Here is an 8,419-nt window from a genome sequence, read left to right as displayed (position 1 = left end):
GACACTAGCGCCCTCTGCCGGCCAGGCGCCAAACTTGACACGAATTTACAGACACTAGCGCCACCTGCCGGCCAGAAGCCACACTTAACACGGTTTTATAGACACTAGCGCCCTCTGCCGGCCAGGCGCCAAACTTGACACGAATTTACAGACACTAGCGCCCTCTGCCGGCCAGAAGCCACACTTAACACGGTTTTATAGACACTAGTGCCCTCTACCGGCCAGACGCCAAACTTGCACGAATTCACAGACACTAGCGCCACCTGCCGGCCAGAAGCCACACTTAACACGGTTTTATAGACACTAGCGCCCTCTGCCGGCCAGAAGACAAACTAAACACGGTTTTATAGACACTAGCGCCCTCTGCCGGCCAGGCGCCAAACTTGACACGAATTTACAGACACTAGCGCCACCTGCCGGCCAGAAGCCACACTTAACACGGTTTTATAGACACTAGCGCCCTCTGCCGGCCAGGCGCCAAACTTGACACGAATTTACAGACACTAGCGCCCTCTGCCGGCCAGAAGCCACACTTAACACGGTTTTATAGACACTAGTGCCCTCTACCGGCCAGACGCCAAACTTGACACGAATTTACAGACACTAGCGCCACCTGCCGGCCAGAAGCCACACTTAACACGGTTTTATAGACACTAGCGCCCTCTGCCGGCCAGGCGCCAAACTTGACACGGTTTTTTTTTTTCGATGTTATTACTATTTCATACAACTTTTATATGTTACACCTCGACAAGTTCTTATATCCTACCGGCCAGAAGAAAAACTAAACACGGTTTTATAGACACTAGCGCCACCTGCCGGCAAGAAGACAAACTAAACACGGTTTTATAGACACTAGCGCCCTCTGCCGGCCTGAAGCCACGCTTAACACGGTTTTATACACACTAGCGCCACCTGCCGGCCAGAAGACAAACTAAACACGGTTTTATAGACACTAGCGCCCTCTGCCAGCCAGACGCCAAACTTGACACGAATTTACAGACACTAGCGCCCTCTGCCGGCCAGAAGACAAACTAAACACGGTTTTATAGACACTAGCGCCCTCTGCCGGCCAGACGCCAAACTTGACACGAATTTACAGACACTAGCGCCACCTGCCGGCCAGAAGCCACACTTAACACGGTTTTATAGACACTAGCGCCCTCTGCCGGCCAGAAGACAAACTAAACACGGTTTTATAGACACTAGCGCCCTCTGCCGGCCAGGCGCCAAACTTGACACGAATTTACAGACACTAGCGCCACCTGCCGGCCAGAAGCCACACTTAACACGGTTTTATAGACACTAGCGCCCTCTGCCGGCCAGACGCCAAACTTGACACGAATTTACAGACACTAGCGCCCTCTGCCGGCCAGAAGCCACACTTAACACGGTTTTATAGACACTAGTGCCCTCTACCGGCCAGACGCCAAACTTGACACGAATTTACAGACACTAGCGCCACCTGCCGGCCAGAAGCCACACTTAACACGGTTTTATAGACACTAGCGCCCTCTGCCGGCCAGACGCCAAACTTGACACGGTTTTTTTTTTTCGATGTTATTACTATTTCATACAACTTTTATATGTTACACCTCGACAAGTTCTTATATCCTACCGGCCAGAAGAAAAACTAAACACGGTTTTATAGACACTAGCGCCACCTGCCGGCAAGAAGACAAACTAAACACGGTTTTATAGACACTAGCGCCCTCTGCCGGCCTGAAGCCACGCTTAACACGGTTTTATACACACTAGCGCCACCTGCCGGCCAGAAGACAAACTAAACACGGTTTTATAGACACTAGCGCCCTCTGCCAGCCAGACGCCAAACTTGACACGAATTTACAGACACTAGCGCCCTCTGCCGGCCAGAAGACAAACTAAACACGGTTTTATAGACACTAGCGCCCTCTGCCGGCCAGACGCCAAACTTGACACGAATTTACAGACACTAGCGCCACCTGCCGGCCAGAAGCCACACTTAACACGGTTTTATAGACACTAGCGCCCTCTGCCGGCCAGGCGCCAAACTTGCACGAATTCACAGACACTAGCGCCACCTGCCGGCCAGAAGCCACACTTAACACGGTTTTATAGACACTAGCGCCCTCTGCCGGCCAGAAGACAAACTAAACACGGTTTTATAGACACTAGCGCCACCTGCCGGCCAGAAGCCACACTTAACACGGTTTTATAGACACTAGCGTCCTCTGCCGGCCAGGCGCCAAACTTGACACGGTTTTTTTTTTTCGATGTTATTACTATTTCATACAACTTTTATATGTTACACCTCGACAAGTTCTTATATCCTACCGGCCAGAAGAAAAACTAAACACGGTTTTATAGACACTAGCGCCACCTGCCGGCAAGAAGACAAACTAAACACGGTTTTATAGACACTAGCGCCCTCTGCCGGCCTGAAGCCACGCTTAACACGGTTTTATACACACTAGCGCCACCTGCCGGCCAGAAGACAAACTAAACACGGTTTTATAGACACTAGCGCCCTCTGCCAGCCAGACGCCAAACTTGACACGAATTTACAGACACTAGCGCCCTCTGCCGGCCAGAAGACAAACTAAACACGGTTTTATAGACACTAGCGCCCTCTGCCGGCCAGACGCCAAACTTGACACGAATTTACAGACACTAGCGCCCTCTGCCGGCCAGAAGACAAACTAAACACGGTTTTATAGACACTAGCGCCCTCTGCCGGCCAGGCGCCAAACTTGCACGAATTCACAGACACTAGCGCCACCTGCCGGCCAGAAGCCACACTTAACACGGTTTTATAGACACTAGCGCCCTCTGCCGGCCAGAAGACAAACTAAACACGGTTTTATAGACACTAGCGCCACCTGCCGGCCAGAAGCCACACTTAACACGGTTTTATAGACACTAGCGCCCTCTGCCGGCCAGGCGCCAAACTTGACACGGTTTTTTTTTTTCGATGTTATTACTATTTCATACAACTTTTATATGTTACACCTCGACAAGTTCTTATATCCTACCGGCCAGAAGAAAAACTAAACACGGTTTTATAGACACTAGCGCCACCTGCCGGCAAGAAGACAAACTAAACACGGTTTTATAGACACTAGCGCCCTCTGCCGGCCTGAAGCCACGCTTAACACGGTTTTATACACACTAGCGCCACCTGCCGGCCAGAAGACAAACTAAACACGGTTTTATAGACACTAGCGCCCTCTGCCAGCCAGACGCCAAACTTGACACGAATTTACAGACACTAGCGCCCTCTGCCGGCCAGAAGACAAACTAAACACGGTTTTATAGACACTAGCGCCCTCTGCCGGCCAGACTCCAAACTTGACACGAATTTACAGACACTAGCGCCACCTGCCGGCCAGAAGCCACACTTAACACGGTTTTATAGACACTAGCGCCCTCTGCCGGCCAGAAGACAAACTAAACACGGTTTTATAGACACTAGCGCCCTCTGCCGGCCAGGCGCCAAACTTGACACGAATTTACAGACACTAGCGCCACCTGCCGGCCAGAAGCCACACTTAACACGGTTTTATAGACACTAGCGCCCTCTGCCGGCCAGGCGCCAAACTTGACACGAATTTACAGACACTAGCGCCCTCTGCCGGCCAGAAGCCACACTTAACACGGTTTTATAGACACTAGTGCCCTCTACCGGCCAGACGCCAAACTTGACACGAATTTACAGACACTAGCGCCACCTGCCGGCCAGAAGCCACACTTAACACGGTTTTATAGACACTAGCGCCCTCTGCCGGCCAGGCGCCAAACTTGACACGGTTTTTTTTTTTCGATGTTATTACTATTTCATACAACTTTTATATGTTACACCTCGACAAGTTCTTATATCCTACCGGCCAGAAGAAAAACTAAACACGGTTTTATAGACACTAGCGCCACCTGCCGGCAAGAAGACAAACTAAACACGGTTTTATAGACACTAGCGCCCTCTGCCGGCCTGAAGCCACGCTTAACACGGTTTTATACACACTAGCGCCACCTGCCGGCCAGAAGACAAACTAAACACGGTTTTATAGACACTAGCGCCCTCTGCCAGCCAGACGCCAAACTTGACACGAATTTACAGACACTAGCGCCCTCTGCCGGCCAGAAGACAAACTAAACACGGTTTTATAGACACTAGCGCCCTCTGCCGGCCAGACGCCAAACTTGACACGAATTTACAGACACTAGCGCCACCTGCCGGCCAGAAGCCACACTTAACACGGTTTTATAGACACTAGCGCCCTCTGCCGGCCAGGCGCCAAACTTGCACGAATTCACAGACACTAGCGCCACCTGCCGGCCAGAAGCCACACTTAACACGGTTTTATAGACACTAGCGCCCTCTGCCGGCCAGACGCCAAACTTGACACGAATTTACAGACACTAGCGCCCTCTGCCGGCCAGAAGCCACACTTAACACGGTTTTATAGACACTAGTGCCCTCTACCGGCCAGACGCCAAACTTGACACGAATTTACAGACACTAGCGCCACCTGCCGGCCAGAAGCCACACTTAACACGGTTTTATAGACACTAGCGCCCTCTGCCGGCCAGGCGCCAAACTTGACACGGTTTTTTTTTTTCGATGTTATTACTATTTCATACAACTTTTATATGTTACACCTCGACAAGTTCTTATATCCTACCGGCCAGAAGAAAAACTAAACACGGTTTTATAGACACTAGCGCCACCTGCCGGCAAGAAGACAAACTAAACACGGTTTTATAGACACTAGCGCCCTCTGCCGGCCTGAAGCCACGCTTAACACGGTTTTATACACACTAGCGCCACCTGCCGGCCAGAAGACAAACTAAACACGGTTTTATAGACACTAGCGCCCTCTGCCAGCCAGACGCCAAACTTGACACGAATTTACAGACACTAGCGCCCTCTGCCGGCCAGAAGACAAACTAAACACGGTTTTATAGACACTAGCGCCCTCTGCCGGCCAGACTCCAAACTTGACACGAATTTACAGACACTAGCGCCACCTGCCGGCCAGAAGCCACACTTAACACGGTTTTATAGACACTAGCGCCCTCTGCCGGCCAGGCGCCAAACTTGCACGAATTCACAGACACTAGCGCCACCTGCCGGCCAGAAGCCACACTTAACACGGTTTTATAGGCACTAGCGCCCTCTGCCGGCCAGAAGACAAACTAAACACGGTTTTATAGACACTAGCGCCACCTGCCGGCCAGAAGCCACACTTAACACGGTTTCATAGACACTAGCGCCCTCTGCCGGCCAGGCGCCAAACTTGACACGAATTTACAGACACTAGCGCCCTCTGCCGGCCAGAAGACAAACTAAACACGGTTTTATAGACACTAGTGCCCTCTACCGGCCAGACGCCAAACTTGACACGAATTTACAGACACTAGCGCCACCTGCCGGCCAGAAGCCACACTTAACACGGTTTTATAGACACTAGCGCCCTCTGCCGGCCAGGCGCCAAACTTGACACGGTTTTTTTTTTTCGATGTTATTACTATTTCATACAACTTTTATATGTTACACCTCGACAAGTTCTTATATCCTACCGGCCAGAAGAAAAACTAAACACGGTTTTATAGACACTAGCGCCACCTGCCGGCAAGAAGACAAACTAAACACGGTTTTATAGACACTAGCGCCCTCTGCCGGCCTGAAGCCACGCTTAACACGGTTTTATACACACTAGCGCCACCTGCCGGCCAGAAGACAAACTAAACACGGTTTTATAGACACTAGCGCCCTCTGCCAGCCAGACGCCAAACTTGACACGAATTTACAGACACTAGCGCCCTCTGCCGGCCAGAAGACAAACTAAACACGGTTTTATAGACACTAGCGCCCTCTGCCGGCCAGACGCCAAACTTGACACGAATTTACAGACACTAGCGCCACCTGCCGGCCAGAAGCCACACTTAACACGGTTTTATAGACACTAGCGCCCTCTGCCGGCCAGGCGCCAAACTTGCACGAATTCACAGACACTAGCGCCACCTGCCGGCCAGAAGCCACACTTAACACGGTTTTATAGACACTAGCGCCCTCTGCCGGCCAGAAGACAAACTAAACACGGTTTTATAGACACTAGCGCCACCTGCCGGCCAGAAGCCACACTTAACACGGTTTTATAGACACTAGCGCCCTCTGCCGGCCAGGCGCCAAACTTGACACGGTTTTTTTTTTCGATGTTATTACTATTTCATACAACTTTTATATGTTACACCTCGACAAGTTCTTATATCCTACCGGCCAGAAGAAAAACTAAACACGGTTTTATAGACACTAGCGCCACCTGCCGGCAAGAAGACAAACTAAACACGGTTTTATAGACACTAGCGCCCTCTGCCGGCCTGAAGCCACGCTTAACACGGTTTTATACACACTAGCGCCACCTGCCGGCCAGAAGACAAACTAAACACGGTTTTATAGACACTAGCGCCCTCTGCCAGCCAGACGCCAAACTTGACACGAATTTACAGACACTAGCGCCCTCTGCCGGCCAGAAGACAAACTAAACACGGTTTTATAGACACTAGCGCCCTCTGCCGGCCAGGCGCCAAACTTGCACGAATTCACAGACACTAGCGCCACCTGCCGGCCAGGCGCCAAACTTGCACGAATTCACAGACACTAGCGCCACCTGCCGGCCAGGCGCCAAACTTGCACGAATTCACAGACACTAGCGCCACCTGCCGGCCAGAAGCCACACTTAACACGGTTTTATAGACACTAGCGCCCTCTGCCGGCCAGGCGCCAAACTTGCACGAATTCACAGACACTAGCGCCACCTGCCGGCCAGAAGCCACACTTAACACGGTTTTATAGACACTAGCGCCCTCTGCCGGCCAGAAGACAAACTAAACACGGTTTTATAGACACTAGCGCCCTCTGCCGGCCAGGCGCCAAACTTGACACGAATTTACAGACACTAGCGCCACCTGCCGGCCAGAAGCCACACTTAACACGGTTTTATAGACACTAGCGCCCTCTGCCGGCCAGACGCCAAACTTGACACGAATTTACAGACACTAGCGCCCTCTGCCGGCCAGAAGCCACACTTAACACGGTTTTATAGACACTAGTGCCCTCTACCGGCCAGACGCCAAACTTGACACGAATTTACAGACACTAGCGCCACCTGCCGGCCAGAAGCCACACTTAACACGGTTTTATAGACACTAGCGCCCTCTGCCGGCCAGACGCCAAACTTGACACGGTTTTTTTTTTTCGATGTTATTACTATTTCATACAACTTTTATATGTTACACCTCGACAAGTTCTTATATCCTACCGGCCAGAAGAAAAACTAAACACGGTTTTATAGACACTAGCGCCACCTGCCGGCAAGAAGACAAACTAAACACGGTTTTATAGACACTAGCGCCCTCTGCCGGCCTGAAGCCACGCTTAACACGGTTTTATACACACTAGCGCCACCTGCCGGCCAGAAGACAAACTAAACACGGTTTTATAGACACTAGCGCCCTCTGCCAGCCAGACGCCAAACTTGACACGAATTTACAGACACTAGCGCCCTCTGCCGGCCAGAAGACAAACTAAACACGGTTTTATAGACACTAGCGCCCTCTGCCGGCCAGACGCCAAACTTGACACGAATTTACAGACACTAGCGCCACCTGCCGGCCAGAAGCCACACTTAACACGGTTTTATAGACACTAGCGCCCTCTGCCGGCCAGGCGCCAAACTTGCACGAATTCACAGACACTAGCGCCACCTGCCGGCCAGAAGCCACACTTAACACGGTTTTATAGACACTAGCGCCCTCTGCCGGCCAGAAGACAAACTAAACACGGTTTTATAGACACTAGCGCCACCTGCCGGCCAGAAGCCACACTTAACACGGTTTTATAGACACTAGCGCCCTCTGCCGGCCAGGCGCCAAACTTGACACGGTTTTTTTTTTTCGATGTTATTACTATTTCATACAACTTTTATATGTTACACCTCGACAAGTTCTTATATCCTACCGGCCAGAAGAAAAACTAAACACGGTTTTATAGACACTAGCGCCACCTGCCGGCAAGAAGACAAACTAAACACGGTTTTATAGACACTAGCGCCCTCTGCCGGCCTGAAGCCACGCTTAACACGGTTTTATACACACTAGCGCCACCTGCCGGCCAGAAGACAAACTAAACACGGTTTTATAGACACTAGCGCCCTCTGCCAGCCAGACGCCAAACTTGACACGAATTTACAGACACTAGCGCCCTCTGCCGGCCAGAAGACAAACTAAACACGGTTTTATAGACACTAGCGCCCTCTGCCGGCCAGACGCCAAACTTGACACGAATTTACAGACACTAGCGCCACCTGCCGGCCAGAAGCCACACTTAACACGGTTTTATAGACACTAGCGCCCTCTGCCGGCCAGGCGCCAAACTTGCACG

Source organism: Diorhabda sublineata, unplaced genomic scaffold (assembly GCF_026230105.1).
Source record: "Diorhabda sublineata isolate icDioSubl1.1 unplaced genomic scaffold, icDioSubl1.1 Dsub_32, whole genome shotgun sequence".
NCBI lineage: Eukaryota > Metazoa > Arthropoda > Insecta > Coleoptera > Chrysomelidae > Diorhabda > Diorhabda sublineata.
The sequence above is the reverse complement of the archived record's forward strand: the minus strand, read 5'-3'. Positions refer to the sequence as shown.